General features: G+C 39.0%; 1 long non-coding RNA gene across 1 annotated transcript; it reads right to left on the bottom strand.

The window, feature by feature from the left end:
- Positions 1-586: 586 nt before the first annotated feature.
- On the bottom strand, positions 587-2,757 carry LOC134537210 (uncharacterized). The gene is made up of 2 exons (XR_010075974.1): positions 2,307-2,757; positions 587-2,201 (listed from the first exon to the last, which is right to left on the bottom strand). It is a non-coding gene; the product is annotated as an uncharacterized LOC134537210 (long non-coding RNA).
- Positions 2,758-21,941: the final 19,184 nt, after the last annotated feature.

Genomic DNA, 21,941 nt, shown 5'->3' with positions numbered 1-21,941 from the left:
TTTTAAGGGCCTGTTTACACAGCAAAATATTTTCAACTGCTTGTTTACTAAATTGTCCGCCCATTTGGTCTAGTGGCTGAAGTGCCTGGCTGGTGGGCCAAAGGATATTTCAAAACCTTCTCCTTGGGTTCAGGACTCAGGTTTGTTATGTCTCTTTCAGCGTTATCTCACGGAAGGCAATGGTTAGCCATATAAGAATTATCCTGCCTAGGCAAGCATAGGAACGTCACGAATGTCATCACAATTGGGTGGCTGTGTTCACGACAACCATTAATGGGTAAAAGTGACTCATCATCATCATCATTTGCAAAACTCACTCACATTTGAATCAACTATTTGAGAAATCCCATTAGTCCATCAGAGCAAACTTTAGGAAAACAAAATAAAACTGCTCACATGAAACAAGAAGGTAAAAATGAGTATTTTATGAAAGTGATAATTAATTTAGTATTGTTACCCAACCTATACAATAAAATAATTTTGCATAAATGTAATGGATTTTTAAATAAAAATTATTAAAATTCATGGACTTATGGGTTTACTCAATCTTATAGGATATTGGGTACAATTTTGGGGTTTTACGAAGTAAGAGATGGCAGTGTTTATTATATAACTTGTTAGTTTGAGTTACTAATGTACAAACAAAATGTATAAGACAAAATACATGCATACAAAAACTTTATCCAAATGACATTGTTTTGAATATAACATTACTCTTACAGGAAACCCTCAAAACCCATCATAACATGTTAAAAAAATTTCTTCACTGTTGGCTACATTATAATGTTTCATGCAACATCAGAGACATCCTTATCGCATGTAGGCCAGTCGAAAAGATGTTGATAGCACTGCTGTACATTCACATCATGAGGTAGGTACATACTCAATTTCTGCAGATCCTCCATATTTTCCTCTGAATAGGACGTTTCCCAGCAGGATAGGCAGTAGTTGTCGGGAGGGCAATCATTCCCTTCCTTGTGTTGCGAATGTGGAATGTACTTGTCAACAGTCCATTAATATAGTCCCTAGCCAATACTACACCGGGTGTAGTACTTGTGTGTGAGAAGTGCATGAACTTTGACGGCTGCAAAGTTATTTTTCGATCCTTAGGTATGCTTCTTTCTGCAGATTCTGCAGACAACATTGATTTCTTAAAGTAGAATGGCCACCAACTTTTGAAGTCAATGATTTCAGTTGAATCTTCAATCAATAATGCCAGGAATGCCTGTTTATTGGAAGAGTTGAGCATGATTTCCATGTATTCCTTAACCATATACACCCGATCTCTTCGTTAGATTTTTCTTTTCAGTATGGCAAAATCCCGATCACACGGCAAAAAACTGTGACCCCTCATTGGGTAATATTGATCTACTGTTTCGAATCTGCCTGTGGTAGTCAATGTTGAAAAGAGTCTGATTAGGTATAGTGTGATTTCCATTCTGTGCTCCACAACCATCTGAAAAAATGTGAAAATGCTTCACACTTTTTCTTACAGCTGATTCAATGCATCTCATTAAGAATGTGCAGACCTCATTAGGCCCTTTTCCTGCCACTCCTTCATGGTAAACAAAAAAAAAGCACTCCCATCTTTTAGACTATCGATAAAAAACACACTACAGCATTTATCAACTTGCGGACGGCCAAAAGACAAGGAGAAATTTTCTTTGAAAATTTTCAAGTAGTAATCATAACTTACTGTTTGACCAGGACAGTCACGTCTGTACAAAGAGTGCATGATCTTAACATTAAGTTTCGCATCCAAATAATTATATTCCCGGGCACTGTAATGATATGTCTTAACAGGAACGGAGGCAATATGTAATTTAACAGCATCAATAACAGTGCCTGATTTTGCATTCCCAGGAACATTAAGCCCACGTTTGTCTTGTGACGATTTGCCTTCACAAAGTAATGACGACAGTCTACGCACTCTATCATGTTATTCCATGCATATTTACAAAAGCTTTTTTGTACACTCGGTACTTGCCTGAAGATGTTGAGATTTCATAAACAAAAGTACAACCTCGTGAAGGTTTGATGATTCTTCTGCTCTCTTGCGTCGTCTGCGCCGATGCACTTTGGTAGTAGATATCAAACTCTGTAAATAGCTATCCTGCTCGTTCTTTGTCTCGAAACTGTGAAATTTAGACATTATCACTTGTTCCTGCTTTGATATCACAGTGTAGCATTTTCGCCTGCATCTAAAATAAATAAACATATTCATTTTTGTTTAATGATAGTGTGTTGGCTTAACTACTACAAGAAAGACATATCGTGAGAGAGGTTAATATACTTGCAGTCTTCACCTGGAGTCTTGGCAGCAATATATTTTCCAGAACAGTTAATATATGCTTCACCTGTCAGTCTTGCTTTCTTTATAACTGCATTCTTGTATTTCTGTACGTTTGTATGCCCTCTTTTGCGTTTATATTGTTGAGCAACGTCATCTTCACTTGAATCCATCATTAAGTTGTAAACAAATACGAAAAAACCATTGACAATAGAGAAACAAAATACAATCAAGTCATGGCCTTCAGTAGAATAATAAGCAGCCAGAGATATTGTTGGTAAATAAATCCTTTAATTCTATTCGGATATGAAAACCCATAAGTCCATGACTTATGGGGTTTCTCTTTCTCTTGTGTGATCGCCTCTAATGTATATCATGCTTACCATTTGGAGGACATGTGGGGTGTCTCGCTAGTATGTAGAACTAACTATGTAGTATCATAATCCATGGATAACTCATTTTCACATTTTTTGTGACTTATGGGGTTTCTCAAATAATTGATTCATTTATGACGATGAAAACATCAAACATCACTCACGTGACTTCTTTTTGAAAAGATGGTTTCGCTCCACCGACCGTGATCTTAAATGCCGATGACAAAAGTATTTTTTTTTTGGGAGATAAACGTTGCATGGTCTTGCAGAGAAAATATTTCAACAAAATCAACCTCTAAGACTTTCTTTGGTTTAAAAGATAGTAGATGGAAATGGCCGATTCAAGGACAGGCGGAGGATTGAGGATCCGGCGGCCATCTTGGATGACGTCATCTAATCCATGCTAATCCGTATGCCAATCAATGCCAATCTATGCTAATCCATATGCTAATCCATGCCAATCTATGCTAATCCGTATGCCAATCTATGCTAATTCGTATGCCAATCTATGCTAATCCATGCCAATCTATGCTAATCGATGCCAATCTATGCTAATCCATATGCTAATCCATCTGCCATTTTGTATTTCTAGAAATTTCCACCAACTTCGAATTGTGACATCACCGTTGCACTTTTCGTCACGGCCGCCATCTTAGATTCGAATTTTTTTTCGAACTTCAACTTTTCGAAATTCGATGTAAACATCAGCCGCCATCATGTTCCGTCTGCTGGTGGCTGCCATCTTGTTTTCGTCTGCTAGAAGCCACCATCTTGTGACATCATATAGTTCTGCTGGTCGCCACCAGGTAGCAGCAGGGATTATTTTATTTTTTTTCTTTAACTAAAATATTCCTAGTGTCGAGGCTGGGATTCGATCCATGGGACGTGAAAATGTCGAGGATGTCGAGGTTAGAAAGCAGGCACCTTACCAACCAGACCACGAGACCAGTTGGGATATAGTGGAATAAATAATCTATATATGTTACGTACTGATGGCAAGTTTATGATTAAAGGGGGCAGGGGGTTTTTGCCTTCCTTAATGCATACCTAAGGCACCACATTTGAAATTAAAATTATTATACCACCGCCATCTTTAATTTCAGCACAGACTTCCAGATGGTGCCAAATTCAAATATTAGTTAGGGAGTCGGCAGACAGGTACGCACGCCGCCATCTTGGTTCTCAAGTTGGCTGGTGGATGTCACTAGTATCGCGCGCCAAATTCAAAAATAAGTTGACTGAGGCGCCACCATCTTGGTTCTCAAGTTGGCTGGTAGATGGCACCACCGTCGCCATCCTTTAGTTTATATAATCGATACCAGATGATGCCACAGTCGCCATATTTAGTTCCTAGTGTTGCTACCAGAGTGTGCCACCGTCGGCATCTTTAATTCTTAAAGTTACCGCCGGAGCACGCCAAATTCAAATTCAAAAACCTAGTTGGTAGATAGCGTCACTAGCAACCATCTTGGCCGGAGAGGTGTGGCATGATGCGTCAAAGTATACGTACCCTTATGCGCATCAGACTCACACACGAGAATTTTCATTGTCAAAGTCCCTGAATGTATGCTTATAGGGGATTACTCATTTAACTGTATATACCTTTTAAGTAAATAACCTAAAATTGTTATATAGTCAGTCGAGACAAGTCGGGGGGACAAGACGAGACAAGTCGGTAGCCTGTAATCACCAAGTTCTCGGTTTCCACCATCTTTAATCCATAAAGTCGCTACCAGATGGCGCCACTGTCGGCCATCTTTAATTCAAGGCATTGTCGCTGGATGGCGCCAAGTTTGAATTTAAAAACCTACAAGTGTTATGCAATGTGTAACCAGTCGAAGCAAATCGGGATAAGTTTGGAACATGAAGCCATATTCTAAACTACGTTTATTATTTATGTATGCCTTTATATGTTTAGGTTTGATGATAGAGTAGTTATAAAATATTGGTGTTTTGAATAGTGTTGTGTGGAGCAGTTGGAGCAATTGAAGCAATTGGAGGCAGTTGAAGCCAGTTTTGAACCGCTATACTACATCTCGACACTACTAGAAATAATGCCTCCACAATTTTACCCGGACTTGGTACCGGGCAAGCATGGTACCAGAAGAGTAATGCAAGGGAATGGCTTTTCATTTATATTTGCGACAAACAAACCATCCATCCGATTACACTATTCCAAGTGCCATGATTGGCTGTGTTACCCCCCCAAAGCCGAAAATTAAAACAATTCCCATAAGAACACACAAGGGGAGGGTAAATATGTGCAAACATTGAGGGAAAAATAACCATCGCTGAAAATACTTCCCAGCATTAATTACATAGAAAAACAACATAAAGATGACAGCAAAGAGATCGGGAACATAAGACCTTACATACTATCCCCAAAAAGTACATTTAAACAATCGTAGCATCACATTTTAGCCAGTATAGCCATAGGGCAGCGTGTGGATGCCATCGTTCATGATGATACGTTTGTCATCATTCCATGTCAGTGCCAGCTTGTTCGTACACTCTGAAAACACTTCATGTTGTCGTGAACGGATGGTGCGGACCTGGACACGTAGCCTCGCTTCCTGCCGAAGAGCCCTCAGATAGTCGTCAAAGGTGATGGTCTTCTTGACAACACACTTCTGGATTCCCTTCGCTCTCTTAGTAACTACCCCCGCACACCGTAAAGCATACAGCTTGGCACGTAGCCCAACAAACTCGGCCATGGGCCTCCCACTACACTCATCTTTAAACTTGCCAACAACCTTGGCATTGGCAGTCGAGTGTAGTGCATGACCAGGGGGGTAGCCACTTATGTAACTTCTGCAGAAGATTGAGGTCGTTCTGGAGATCCTGGTAAAAATCAACTGTCCGGATGTGATATATGAAGCTATCAGTATCCATGTAAGCCAATTCAATGTCATCCTGGTACTTGGGCTTCATGGTACCATAATGAAAGTCGTATATTAGACTCTTAGACAGATCGAGAACTGCGAAACCTGTATATATCGGTTTGTTGAATAAAATTTCATCTTTAGATAGACAAACCAACGCCAGACTGACGTTGTAAACTTTACGATCCTTGAATGTGGGGCGCGCAACAAGTTTCCGCAGATGCTCATCACTGCACACCAGCTCCATCTTCTGTCGCTTGCGAAGATTCTCCATAAGTTTCCCGAAGCAAGAGTTGTTACACAGCTTGAAAAAGTCCCGCTCAAAGTCATTCTGTGCTGTCTGACGTTTGACGGTGTTCAGGTCAATATATGGTTTCAGCCAAGGTGACTGCTGGAACTGTAGGGCTCTGTGCACCTTGGTTATGCGTAGTCCGTGGGAAAGGGCCTTTTTGAGGTTTACATGGTGAACAGCATAGAGGGACTTGTCTGCAAGAGTGGTGAGGAGTTTCGGTTGGGATGTATTTGAAGGGCATTGTCTCACAGGAAGGAAGGGCAAGTCGCGGTGGGACGAATGAAGCGCTGCTGGGTACTCAATGTCGCACTCCACAATGTACCCGATGGGGCCGTCATCAGGTACATTAGAAAAGTCGATGGTTGTGTCGGCGACCCATTGAAACTGATTGTGCAGCAGAGGGCAAGACATGGCCCACCCATAGAGGTTGTTGACATCAAGATACTGAAGGTGTGTTATTTGTTTGCTCGCATCGTAGGTTTCTGGCACATAGGTGTTATTGGCTACGCAGTGTCTCTTCATGCACTGCGCCACACCTCCCCGGATTCCCGACTAGACAAACATATACTTGTCGTAGTCTGTAAGAAGTTCGAGCTGCACCTTAGTATACTTCAGCATAGCATCGAACGAGAATCCGGGGGCGCTGATGTAGTGCGCACAGTCCAGGCCATACGTAGAAAGGCAAAGTGTGCGGAAGTTTTCAAATACGTCGCACAGGATCAGGACGTCCGACTTGAGGTACACATCACTATACTCACCTAAAGTAGAGCACTTGAATGTGTCCCAGACAGTCTTGGCGTGGTCGTAATCGGCATCACTAATGTCAGAGTCGGTAAGAAAATTAAAGAAGCAGTCCTGGGGAGGTAGTTGCCGCTCATCAAGACGCTCCCACGTATCAACATGATTGTATGGGAAGATGCCTTTTCTTATTACGAGCTGTGCACATTGGGGCTCGAAAAATGCCATCGTGTTAGTGAACTGCGATGCAGGTAGGTTTTGTGTGAGGGAGGCCAACCCGCACAACATGAACCTAAACGTGTCCACGAACTGCACCGAAAATCTGTCCCCCAGCTGCTTAGAAAATGTAACCATTTTTTCCTCAGTAGGTGGGATAATGAATATGTCTTTGCTGTCATAACCCAGCTGCTTGATGATAAAATTTTGATCATATGCCAGGTTATGATAGTATACGACTAGTTTCTTCGGTCGACGCCGCAGCAAATTGCATCCATTACATGCTGACCCAATGTAATCCCCAGAGAAGTGGTTATGATCTTTGACTTTATAGTTCTGAACAGTGAAAGTCTTAGTGCAGTAGCAGCACTCTTTCGACAATCTGTAGTTCGCTTGCTGAGCATGAGTCAATGGTGTAATGGGTACTGAGGTCTCATATATTGTTTTGACTTTGCTGCCGATGTCAACAATCTCCTGCATGAACTTGGTTGCAGCATCCACGCCTCGATAAATAACGGGCTCTTGCGGCAAGTCTGTTGTTAGAGCCACAGGGATCGCACTGTCATATACTTTGACGTAGATGCCATAGCTATAAGGTTCGTGCTTCTGGTATGCCTCAGTAAAATCATTTTCACGATCTGACTGGCATGAGCTGACTTTCGTTAGCATAGCCTCAAAATCGCAGTAAATGACTATCGGCAGCTCGTCCATGTAATGGTAATTTGAAAATTCTAGGACTGGTGTCTTACCATCCTTCCCTGGGGATGGCATTTCCGCACGTACTAAAGCGTGTGGTACACAGTACCTCCTGTGCTGCTCAAGACATTCCTGGACAGTCAGGCCAGAAACACGATCCCGATCATCAAATGTCTTGAAGCAGCGCTTACAAATGCATAATGAATGTCCATGTCCAGTCAGCTGTGCACCCACTAACCTCGAAAAGTTCTTAATGAGGCAGTAGTGGGATGCACCTTCATGTATAAGCCACAGGAGGTCATAGTGTTGCTCTTTCTCGAGCTCTCCCACACGCAGTGGCACCACCTTGCATTTGTCGTCAACTGCATAAACATTGATGGAGACTGTTGGGTTGTGTTTTTCAAACACCTTGACTTGACTGATTGGCATGGGGAAATCAAGCCCGTCAAAGTCAAACTTTGTCTCCAGAGCCAGGTACCATTGGTCGATTCGCTCTGGGTGATAACCTTCCACAAACGACGCAAGTATGGCCCACTTGAAACATTCGCCATCATCCACATTCCGGGGATTGATGACGGCATGTTTTTCAGCAATGGTAGGAGGAAGCGGTAGGAAGGAGGACGCACGCAGTGGGTCGAGCTTACTGACCCGAAGCTGTATGCGCTTAACAGAGGTGAGGGACCAGCCAGAGCCCTTGCCTTCATATTCGCCCTCCTCTCTGCATATTTTTTGAATACAGTTCCTTACCGCCTCGGCAATGTAATCCACATTGTACAGGCCGACATTAGGTGTCTTGAAAGCTCGAAGATCCGTACCCTCATGGAACGGTGCCGGTTTAGCATAGTTGCATTAGAGCCATACATTGAACTTTATGGCCCCTGAAGTCTCTATGACCTCAGTCAGTTGTGGAACTATCCTCTCCTCCATTGCCTCCAGATACGTGCATATGTCGAGTGAACGTTCAAAGTTGTTCCGGGCTATAAATGTGCGCAAATTACCATTGAAGGCGCGAACCACTTCCACAAAATCGTTATTAAAATCATCCTCTACACTGTCAGGCTCTACGTCTGATGGACCCTGAGACATTGCAGATATATTAGGTAACACCACTGGTGCAGCAGATGTCGATGGTTGCTGCCCATCATTGTCACCTGCAACCATTGTGCGACGATGCTTGAGTGGTGGTGGCATGTGGGCAGGACCCTGACATTTAATTTGATGTGCTGCCAGGTTATCCCCCCTAGAGAGTGTGTTACCACATACCTCGCACATGATGCGTGCACCACGGCTGGTGTTACCTTCGCAGGCAGTCAGCTCGTGCCTACGAGCATCGAAGCCCCGCTTAAATGGTCGGTAGCAGTACTGACAGTGTAGGGATGAGGAACGTGACTCAACACCATTACAAATTTGGAGATGCCGCTTCAGGTTATCCCGACGAGCGAATGTAGTGCCACATTTTTCACTAATGTTCATTTTCCGGTTAGTGGCACTGGCACACTGACGCTCATGTCGCAAAGCATTATTACGGATCGTAAATACTTTCTTGCAGAGCCTGCAACTAGCACCCATCGCGCCTACCCCCGAACTAGCAGAAAAATCGGCGGACGTTGATGATGCCATCTCTCTTGACATAAGCTCCGGATCCTGCAGAGAAGCCTCGATGCGGTTCGACGGAGAAGTATATACCTACCAACGGAATACTAGTTTAAGTACTATGTCAAAGAATAACCAGCAGTCACTTGCATAAAAACAATTGAAAGTGTATAAACAGGACTATTAACTTATGGGGGGGAAAAATGTTAGTGTTTGACTGAGAACTCATAAGCAAAAACAATTGAATGTTTATAAGCAGGTCTGAGTAAACTAAAATACTGCGAGTTGTACTAGATTTAAAAAAAAAGGAGTAATTGAATTGTATAAATGGTAATACATATCGACAATTGAATGTTTATAAGCAGGTCTGAGTAAACTAAAATACTGCGAGTTGTAATAGATATTTTTTTTAAAAAAAAGGAGTAATTGAAATGTATAAATGGGTAATACAAATCGATAAAAGAAAAACAATTTAATGTTTATAAGCAGGACTACAAACTTGTTAAATAAAATTTACCTATGTATGACAAATTAAAATGTGTCAACAGTTTGAATTGAAGCTGTAATATTTCCCGTGTAAACAAAAGCAAGTCATACTAGCTTTAAAATAATTAATTGTAATGGTAATAATGTGCTGGAAAGAAATGCAAGTAGTTGCTGGCGAGACTCTAACACACCGTCTACCGCTATGTGACAAAGTGCTAGGCTATGTATGTACGTGAAAACTAAACAACTTCTAAAAGAATTACCAAGTCTTTATTGTCTGCGTGAAAACTTAATTTATTAAGAATATATTTGTAATGAAAAACGTAGCAAATGTAAATAACGAGTTAAAAAAAATATAAATAATATTTATGCTTCAATATTGTGTGGAACTCAGTCATATCGCGCGCGATGTAAGAAAATGGAGTCGCAGTGCATATATAATTTCACGTAGCTCTGCGCTGGGTCAGAGCACTAATGGAAACCTTTCAGAAGGTATGTTGAAGCTCCTCCCCCACCACCTCTCTTACTCCACTCTCTTCAGACAGGCGGCGCGCGCTTCATGACAGTCTGAGTCGTGCCCCGACATGTCTCGAGCACCCCATGCTGTCAGGGGACCATTTACGTAAAATTAAAGTAGTTCTGCTGTCATATCACTCGAATACTTTTAAATACTAGACATACTTACATTAATATTTTTTTTTTAAAAAAAAGCCATAATCTATCTTAAATTAATGTATCGCTGCTCATAGCATAGTGTGCTGTCAACTGTGCTTCCTTTTCCTGTGTGTGTCCAAACACTTTAGGACATCTGATTTCAGCATAATTACAACCAGAAAATATTACCTCCTAATGTGACACCTATATTGTCCCCAGGGTATCGTAAATGGTTACATGGCTAAAACTACATGTGATACTACATAAAATAACAATCCCAAGTGTAATACTTTTTACAAGTATGTGTAGGCTTCTGACTGTGGTGGACTAAAGGCTCGTACCTTCAGTAGGACGTTAACACAGACTACGTATGTATCAGTTGAGACGTGATAACATTACAGGTTACATCAGCTGAGACGAGGCCAAAGACTTGTCCGTACCCTCTAGCATAGGGTCGATGCCTGAGCGCAGCGGTATATGTAAGCCGCTAGGATATTATAGTACATTATGTAGACGCCAACTGCTAATCGCTGGTACTCAAGTCAAAAATGTGTGTTTAATAAATACGAAAAATAACAATTCTATGTGAAAATCCATATTACTCATGTTAGAGAATAAAACTGTGTAAGGACATGTACAATTATAAAACTAATCATGCATGTGTATAGGTACTGGCGAGAAATGAACCTAGGCTACTAGTTCACATGTTACATTGGAAATAATAATAATTTAAAATAAAAATACGTCTTTATTTGTGGCTTGTCAGAATAAATAAAGCCATCGGTCTCCGAGCATGTCTGGTATTTGGTTCAGTCACGGGAAAGAGGACTGAGCATGATTGCTTACGAGATTATGGTTTGCAGACAGTAATGCATGCGATACTGGAATTGCACTTGGACGTAACGTATACAGTAAATGCAACTATGAAAGATTTCAATATACAGACATAGTGAACAACTTTTTGTAATAACATAAAACTGTACGGGTATCGAGCCACGCACTCCAGACTATGGAGCGTCCTGCCTACCAGCAGGGGCACAACACTGTAGCCACGAGTCGCAAAGTTTACAACTAGCCTACAGACGTGCTAGGAATAAAGCATAGGTGTGCAAGATTTGTGTTGGATTTCCTCAGTGTGCTTCTAGTTATTCATGAGACGGTAATTCTCCGTAAAGTTTTTTAGATGTTAAATTTTAGCCCGACACTCGTGATTTGACATATGTTGGTATATATCATAACAAACTAGTACATGCATGGTTTTGCAAAAAAGGGAAAATTAACTCTCGCTGATGAATTATTTTAGGAAATATGTTTCAATTTTTAAAATATCCGAATGCACCTGGATATATATAAGCTAATATAGAATCCAGATAGATGCCTATAGTGTTATCGAAAGGTCGCAGATTTTAGTGCTGAAAAATCTGACTCATCGTAATGATCGCTAGACATTCAAAATGTTTTTAATTTTCAGTTAAATTTACAATCCAGTATTTCAGTTAAATTTACAGTACAGACGTTAACAATATAGATTAATTTTAACTAATGCTTTTGCTTCTTGTAAAATGTTAAATATATGTTTATGTAAACCGCAACGTATGGAACTAAATATGGTGACGGTGGCGTCATCTGGTATCGATTATATGAACTAAAGGATGGCGACGGTGGCGCCATCTACCAGCCAACTTGAGAACCAAGATGGAGGCGCCTCTGACAACTAATATTTGAATTTGGCGCGCGATACTAGCGACATCTACCAACCAACTTGAGAACCAAGATGGCGGCGCCTCGGTCAACTAATTTTTGAATTTGGCGCGCAATACTAGTGACATCCACCAGCCAACTTGAGAACCAAGATGGCGGCGTGCGTACCTGTCTGCCGACTCCCTAACTATTATTTGAATTTGGCGCCATCTGGTAATCTGTGCTGAAATTAAAGATGATGGCGGTATAATAATTTTAATTTCAAATGTGGCGCCTTAGGTATGCATTAAGGAAGGCAAAAAAACCCTGCCCCCTTTTATCATAAACTTGCCGTCAGTATGTAGCATATATAGATTATTTATTCCACTATATCCCAATTGGTATCGTGGTCTGGTTGGTAAGGTGCCTGCTTTCTAGCCTCGACGTCCTCGACGTTTTCACGTCCCATGGATCGAATCCAAGCCTCGGCACTGAGAATATATTAGTTAAAGAAAAAAAAAATAATCCCTGCTGCTACCTGGTGGCGACCAGCAGAACTTTATGATGTCACAAGATGGTGGCCTCCAGCAGACGAAAACAAGATGGCGGCCACCAGCAGACGAAACAAGATGGCGGCTGATGTTTACATCGAATTTCGAAAAGTGGAAGTTCGAAAAAAAAATTCGAATCCAAGATGGCGGCCGTGACGAAAAGTGCAACGGTGACGTCACGATTCGAAGTTGGTGGAAATTTCTAGAAATACAAAATGGCAGATGGATTAGCATAGATTGGCATGTATTAGCATACGGATTAGCATGGATTAGATGACATCTTCCAAGTTGGCCACCGATGACGTTACCCAATATGGCCGCCGGATCCTCAATCCTCCCCCTGTCCTTGCATCGGCCATTTCCATCTTAAAGATGCTTCACTGATACAATCTATTTCTCACTTGAATGTGAAGTCATACAGTGAAAGGTCTTCATTCAGAATTCTATGGTTGGTCAAATTATGTAATCCGGCATCAATCAAGCCGCTCGCTTTCAGATATTTCGAGTGGATTCCAGCCGTTGACTTTGACCTTTGACCTTGGCCACCAAGCGGCACCACTGCACCGCCGGCGTTTTTAGGTTGGCCATAGTTTATCGTTACTGTCAGTTTTCATTTCAGAACAGTGTTTTCTGTTTTCTAGCGGCTTGCATTTTACATTTTATATATTCCCATTTGGTTTTCTAGTTAAAAATTTATTTACCTTCAATAATCTAGCATAATCTCTGACCTGGTACACTGTAGGTATATCATTTTTGTAAATGGAACAGTAATATTCATGTAAAATACCGATATTTGTAACTTTGTACACTTATCCTATTAAAACAACCGTATATGTTACTACAAAAAAAAACATGCTCAGAAATACTGGGCTCCAATAATTTAAGTTCTATTGTAAACCGTTTCTTGAATAGCTTTCCAGTATTAACTACACACATAATAGGCAAGAAACAAAAAAATTAAAGTTAAATTGTTGAATATTGAACAACTTTTCCTTGGTGTTAACAATTATGGTTAGATGAAACATCAAATATATTAAAAAATAATGCCCCAATTTTCGTAATAAATACTCAGTATCATCTCGAAAAAACTATTTCATATACGTAAAATAACCATATCCGTGTCATGTACAAATTGTAAAAATATTTTTATTGTAGTATTAGTAACCATTTTTTTGCCAACTGGTTTCCAAAAAATCTTTTTTTAAAGGACTGAAAGAAAAACATTTCGTTGCTTTGCAGTCCCATAAATTCCTGCTAGGCATCTCCGAGGTCGCAATCAGCTGAACACCACATGAGTAACGACTCAGTGTCGATAACTTTTAGTCGTCCCTTGGGTTGGAGTGGAACCAGTGACTTTTGCTACCTGAGAATGATACTGGCGATCTGGCTGCACATTAAAATGAGGTTACTGAACATGTGAATTCATAAGTGTATACATGGCAGAAACGGATGTCCCTTCAACTTTGGTAACAGTAAATTTCTTTGAAAATATAAATAAGTTACTAAGAACATTTTAAATTTAATTTCTTAATTATGTCCTTACAGTACAAGTTGACTTATCTATAAATATGAACATCTGTTTGACGTAACAAATAATGCATTCCGAAACATTTACATGTTTTTGTATATACTTTTGTGTCTCTTTCTGTCGGTACACAGATAAAAAGTGTCTTTATTTTTCAAATGATTTCTTTGGAGACTAGTTCCAAAGAAATACTTTGTAATATTGTAATATTTTACAACATTTAACAATAGTAACTTTTGCAAATAATAGAAGCGTTTTTTTGTGATAATACTGAGTAAATATTACAAAAATTGGAGCATAATTTTATATTTTGTTTGATATTTAAATCAAGCATTATTTTTATACCACTGAAAATATATTCGAATATTTAACTATTTGGCTTTATTTTAGTGTACCTTGCTTATTATGTGCCCAGTTAATATAGGAAAGCTATTCATGGAATGGTTTACAAATAACTAAAAACAATTGCAGGTACTTTGACCAACACACAAAATATAAATGCCCGGGTATAAAACCAAATCCAATAGAAATGCGAACACTATTTTGTATTGATACAGTTGTTTTCGTAAATATACAAATTTGATAATATCTGTAATACATAATTTTTCTGATAATTTATTAAAAAATACATTTATAGTCTATGATAAATTGCCAGTGTTTATTACAAGAGGTTATTGAAATTATGGACCGAGTCCTGTCTTCGGCGAACGGTTGCAACAAAATGCCAGTCCAACAGATAGACTAAATGCTCTTCTTGTTGTTATGAAATATAAGTTCTAGTTTTCACGCAGTACAACTCGTTGCGCTAATAAATATACATCAAACACATTCAGCAGTGAAACTCAACTTTAAATAAATTGTAGTCAGTGTTTCAAAACTTATAAAAAGTTTTAATTGCGTCCACCACGATGATACAATACCAGTTGATGTTTGGACCGACATATGTTCATAATCTGATCGAGTAGGTCATTCAGGGTGAACTCTAACCACGTAATTAATTTGAAAACAAAAAAGACACAACAGTCAAGGATAATAAGATTTTTTTTTTTTTTCGTTTTCGTTAAATTCCTATCAATAATTTTTTTTATTTAAACTTATCGTAATTTTTTTTAAAGTACAATAAGGCGTAGAAAAAACTTTTTTTTTGCAGCTAAAATCCCCATCATGTTTATAACGTCTTTCATTAGCAGGGTTTACACCTTGCGACACTGGCGACCCCTGTACATAACTGCTAGGGCTCCCGTTAGAAGTGGCTCCATCTCCTAGACACAGGCGCCGCATTCAGCGTCTCGGGTTAATTGAACCGACCTGATGCGCCTCCGCTGCACAGCTGTGAGTTAAAAAGCAGAGCTTGAAAAAATAAAAACTTTCATCAAGGAAAATAATTTATATTACCTTTAATGGGCGTGACAATAAATAATAATCACACAAAAAGATTGTATGAGGAAAGTTTTTACGGCCTAATGACTGCTTTAAAAAATTTAAGTTATTATTATTTTAATTCTATGTATTCAGAAAAAATGACAAAACTAATGTGCCTATTTAGTACTCTAGTTTTTTTTTCTTTTACGCTCCGATTATGAATTTTTATCAAAAAAATGAAATGCAAAATTTATTAGATCAGGAACGTAACGAAAAATTATACTGATTGAAGTGACATATTATAATATTTTGATATTATGATATTTTACGGTATTTACTAGGCGTTTGTAAATAAAACTTATGTCCGCTCATCAGTTGTCAATATGACATGATATTAATAGTTAAAAAGCGTTGTGATTTTCATTTTTAATATGATTTCATTAGATAATTAAATGCACACAAATTTTTGTAACGGCTGAGCATAGTAGCAATTTCCGAATATGTTAGTCTTTGTTACTGCCTGATGATCATTTACAGTTTATTTTGACTCTGGAACAGCCAGAACTGATATTTGTCGAGGCGACCACAATTTCAGCCAGTTTAATACTCAAAAAATTAAATTACATAGATTATGGTTTTCTTACTACCAACTGATATTTACGCCTTGAAATAAATAACCATTCAAATTGTGTGTTCGTACTTAAAAGTTTTGTTCATACCATCACAAAGCTATTAAAGGTCGGTGTTTAACAAAAACTTGTGTTCCTATTAACGTAGCTTTTTCCTTCAGTATACACCCATAATCTTCGTTCTTTACCATGCCTTATATTGCAAAATGAAAGATTGTAAAGAGTTCGTAGGAATACTAATTGTAGTACTCCCTGCTAATTTAGGAAACGACAGACAACACTATTGATACCAAATCAAATATAACTGTTAACCAAGAAACTGAAAATATAGAGTGCCGTTTTTACGCCACAAGAGCTCTTGTTCAAATGATAAGAATTATCAGCAGGTACGATATGAATTTTTTTTAATCTTTCCTTGTTATGTTTGAGTGCTCTCTTCTAACTAGGATATTTTTGCAGCCTTACATAAAAAATTATGTGTATTATTAATAAAAAATAGGTCACCATAGCAAAGAAAATCATTAAACATATTTCAAAATTCTCAAGAGACAGCCAATATTACTTGAATTTTGTAAAAATGAAAGAATTAATAAATTTTAATTATCATTATAGAAGTGACAAAACATACTACTGAAAAATATAACCATAAGTAGATCAGATACAGTAATATTTTTTTTTATAAAATGACAAGTTTAATTACTAAAATTGGAAATTTTGACGTGACAACGTCTAATAAATCGATGAACGCCGGCTGCACGCACGAAAAAGTGTCCCGTAACGCACATTTTCCCACTACGGATGTGTCCCGTTACGCTCATTGTAGGCATGCGCCATATCTCTGTTCCACTCGATTGGAACAACAATCGATTTTACTTTTCAATCATGTTTTCGTTGTTTGAATTATTAATATTATATAATTTAACGATCGTCCACCGATTTTCAGCACAATCGGTATGGTTATTTGAAACTAATGTTGAATTTTCAAATATGTTTTTAACGAACAATGGTGTTTTACAATTACACATAATAATTCAAATTACACCCGGGATCTTTTGCACAATGTTTTAAAAAATATTGTAACACATTATAAATAAGTTTGGTGTATTTGGGATGCGCATTTGGTATAAAATCGTATTATAAAAACGAAATAATATTATTCCCCTACGGTGCTGCTACCTACGGTGACGGACGCGAACCGAACGAATCGTGCTCTCTAGCAGCTGCCGCGGGAACCAGGCACTCGTTAATACATATTTTTCTTTGTTTATCGCGATGGGCGTTATTATTAATGAATTATAAATAAAATTTCGTGCCCAGGGCCACAATTGCGTATCATTCTGAGCACTGGAAAACATAAAAATGTAAAATATTCTCGACGAATTTTATTCTGTGGTTTTGATTTCTTATTACAACAATTTCGTCAGTAAAGGTTAATTATTCTTGCATTTTAAAAATCTGATTTCTAGTATAATTTCAAGTATTTATTCTTTTATTATTAAAAAAAAGTAACATCTGTCGGCGAGTGCAGTAATAATAGGTTATGTTAAATTGACTAAAAAATTATGGTGATTCATATAATTGATGATATATATTTGATTACAGTTTATTTATATGAAAACTTGTTCATAATTATATTTAAACTTTATTTTTTATTAACTTTTAAAAATTAATTACATGTCATCTACACGTGAACTGTTAGGTCGACTGTTTATAAAGTAAAGTGAAAAGTTAATGTGGTTTTCATTGCTTATTACAACAAGAATTTCGGCAATAAAGTTTAATTATTCTTGCATTTTAAAAATCTGATTACTAGTATAATTTCAAGTATTTATTCTTTTATTATTAAAATAAAAAGTAATAAATTTTATTCATAAAAGTATGCAATCATTTCATCAATGTTTTTTATGACGTTGTTGCGTTAAACTGTCGTCCGTAAACCGACTTTACAGACAACCAATTTTTTTAAAAGAAAACATGTACAAATTCTACTTTGGACGATTAAACACTTCTTATTAATGACACCTTGTATCGATTGAGGCATAACTGGGATACGTGCTTATTGCTGGTTATTAAGAATTATGTAAAAAATATTTCACTTCTCAATGAATTTTATGGGGTATTTTTTCATGATGTATGACATTGGATACGATAGTAACATTGATAGTAGTGTGTAAGTGGCGGACCAGGAATAAGCTTCAGGTTGAATATCCAGGAGCCGAATCGCCATTTTGGATTGTGATGTCACGGCGACCATATTGGATGACCTTGACCTTAGTATTGACCTCGACCATGACATTGATCTTAAAAATTCGCCAAAATTCGCAGTTTTTTGGAAACAATTCCCGCCAGAAAAATATCTGAAAAATTTTTAAAAATAAAACATTTCTCTATTTCGCGAGATATATTCCCGTTTTGAAGGAAAATTACCCTTTTTTTTGGTCCTTAAAAATTCCAACAGCTTGAAATGTGCCTGGTCCGCCGTTTACACACAACTATTTATATCTCATAAAATGGAGTATCATATACAACCTGCTCGCTATATTGTCAACGTCATCGTTCAAATTCTAGTTATATGTACCAATGATTTGACTACCGCCTGCTTCTGAAACGCAGGGACCTCCTTCAAATGCTGAATTTAAATGCGTTGACATTCACACAAAACTATGGGAAGAGACCCAAGCAATGCATGGTTTCCTTTAGCAAAATGTGACAACGTTCAAACACTGTTACCTTCACGACACTTCTTCGATTGTTTCACAGGAAACTTTAAGGACTCCGATCCAATCGAAATACCCTGAACCAGAGATGTGTCGAATTACGAGCAACGCAGTTAAGACGTATCTCAAATGAGCAGGCAGTAAACAGTGGAAACTTGCATGAGAGTAAAGAGGGTCTTAGGGCGTTATTACAAGACGTTAGGGTAACATAGCGAATAAGCACTGCCTTGTTGTAATACAGCTGTAACGGAACTCGTGGGCCTTATTCCAAAACGTGTCCAATACAAATCCCAGTAAGGTAACACATCGGCAGCCGTTTGATAAAACAGTGCCTTGCACGAGGCTATAAACTGGTTCCAACGCCTTCTAGCGGACGTTTCGCCTTTATTGATACATTTGTTGTGGTTAAAATCCTAGACATAGCAGCAGCATTGCATACAAATAGAACCACCTAAATACACAAAGCAGACTCTACGGTATGTTCCATGGTGAGGAATAGAAGGAGTTTAGTTGTTACCCTTTATTGATTGTGTGCCGTTAATTAGTAAATTCGACACGATATATTTTAAATTTTTATTATGATTTTAAATTTTTGTGTGGAAATTTTATTTGCTCTACTATAGTGTAATTTTAATTTGTTAGTCTGGTGTACTCCTCTGAGCAAAACTTTGTCTCAGTGCCCTGAAGCCCCTTTCCCATCGGCGTATCGGATATTTTGCTGGCCTAACCCCTGACTGGCAGACCTCTTACCATTACCCCCGCCTTCAGTCATGCCTCAAGCCTGTAATATTATTTCTCTTCGTGGCCCTAACTGCAAAGGCAAGCCTGTAGCTTGCAGGCGACCAGTTCGCAGAGACGAGCTGAGATTCGCGTTTTTCATCACGTATTAGTATTGTGTTCGCCCCTCTGCAGCCACGACGGGGCGTAGTTTCCCATCAGCGTTGCATCTTACCCCACCTCCCCCCCTTCACAGTTCCAAGTAAGACCAATGACCGGTCGTAACCCCCTGGACACCGGTGACCGTTTCCAAGGTCTCTTCGGAAAACGTGTGCGCTAAAACTGAGTTCAAGCGCTGCCTAGCGACCGAGTCGCGAACTTCTCCGCTTGCCTGCCCGCTAGGGCGCCAGGGAGCAGCACCTGCTTTGCCCCTCCGACAGAGATCGCTACGGTCGCCCAGTGTGGCCAACTTCAAGACTCCTGCTAGAGTTTTTTTTCCGCCCGCATTCGGGCAACTTCGGTATTTTTCGGCGGCCCAGACACCCCCCCCCCCTTCCACCCGTTAGAGCCGGTGGGCACTTTTAATTACGAGACGCGGCTTCCCGCGACACAGACCAACTCGCGTCGCGTCTGCAGACAGACCTCCATCGAGTATCGGCAAATCGGCGAGACTTCATCCGACCGCTAACGACTATGTAGTCGCTTCGTATAAGGGATGCTATCCCTCAAGTTAATTTTAGTAGATTAGTCTGTCTGCATAGTTTAGTTATTTGACTTAGAAATTTTTCTTTTAAATTTATTAATGAAGAAATCATCCGCGTCCTGCCGCGCTATTCGCGAGCTCCAGACCCTGGCTGACTCCACGATGGAAGCGTGCTGGGCAACTCCCCTGTTTTGGTGAGTGATAATTCGCGACCCCCCTTTTTTCCCTTAAATATCTTTGGGCATTTTCTGCCCCATAGACTGCCTGTATACAAGTTCTAATCAGGTTTGATTTGGACTGTTGCAGACAGGGTTCGATGACGGGAGAGATTGATTGCTCTCATCTCGTGCCCACCCCCCCCCCCCTTCTGTTTCGTGGGTCACATTAGAAGAAACGCTTCTACTACCCGACGTGATCGTTTGAAGACCCCGGGTGGTAATGTAAATTCAACATTTCCCCCTTACCTAGCTACGAACTATTTTTAGCGGATGACCAAACCACCAGCGACCAGTGTTTTTCTCAAGAAAATGTAGAGCGAATAGAACTAATTATCAATGTAATCATCGGATCCATACAACATACAAATGTTTATATGTCAAACTAAGAATGTAAAGTGTTTAAAGATTCGTGGGCCGGCCCCGTTTTCGTTTTTCCTTTTGTTAATCTTTGAAACTTGTGTGTGTAAAATTTTGTTTGTTCCCGACCTCGTGTCGCCTCTGGTAAATCAATTTATTTAACTAATTTTTTTCCAGCAAGTTTCCAATGTTTTTTTAATTAATTTAAAATAATTCTATTTTGAGGCACGAGGGGCGTTACAATTGTAAATAAAGTATCAAAATATTGTTTAAAAATAAACAATGCATTACATTAAACACTTGCAATACGTACTTAAAAATAAACAGTTAATCCTCCTGTAAAGTTATTGAAATTTTAGTTATGTAGGCAGTGTTGTTAACTAATCGACTCTTTGTATTAGAAGTTATTGTAGCAATAAATCAAATAAATAATGATTAATTAATTTTAATACAAATTATAGTGTTTATAAATGTAAAATTTAATTTACACTCTGCAGAGTTTTGAAAAAACTAATATTCATTATACCTCTTCTGTACCACTCTGCTACAAAAACACAACAATATACTGAAGGAAAATATTTTTAAATTTAAGGTGCTATTATAATTTTCCTAAGACTTTCTAAGTGAAGATTAGTTCTTGTTTTGACCATGAAAATGTTTAAAAAACGTATTCTGGGACAGTTTCGCCATCGTAAAGTTTCATTTGGGACACCAATACGCTTGGTACGTCCCCCGATGATCACTGAAGTTAGTGTATGTGAGTTAATAGTGCTACTGACACCCGTGTACCAGAACATAAACAAGTGCGAGCCCCTGCTGAGTGTGATACTGTCCCGCCACGCACGGAGCGATGTTGGCCATTAGCAGAGATCATGATTTGAAGCAACAATTTATGTTGCTAAGACAGATTGCAAATCAACTGTAAGCTCTTCTCACCCTTAAGAGCGGAAGAAATAGGGACGTTTAACATGACATACATATTTTTCGCCTAATCAGAGTTGTTATGTATTGAAGTATCTCTTTCCTTATTGGCTGAGTTAAACGAGGAATGAACTTCTTAGCCAATGATAATCATAGTCGGGGTCGGGGTCGGGGAACCTCGGCAATCCTCGGAACTCCCGCCCAGTGGTCGGGGGCGGCTGTCCAGGCTAGTCTGGATGCTTCGACGAAGATATCGAACTCGTCTAAAGGGGCAAATAAGCCCACCCAACTCGTCTAAATGGGTAAATAAGCCCACCCAACTCATCTAAAGGGGCAAATA

This window comes from Bacillus rossius, chromosome 12 (genome assembly GCF_032445375.1).
Source record: "Bacillus rossius redtenbacheri isolate Brsri chromosome 12, Brsri_v3, whole genome shotgun sequence".
NCBI lineage: Eukaryota > Metazoa > Arthropoda > Insecta > Phasmatodea > Bacillidae > Bacillus > Bacillus rossius.
The sequence above is the reverse complement of the archived record's forward strand: the minus strand, read 5'-3'. Positions and strand labels throughout refer to the sequence as shown.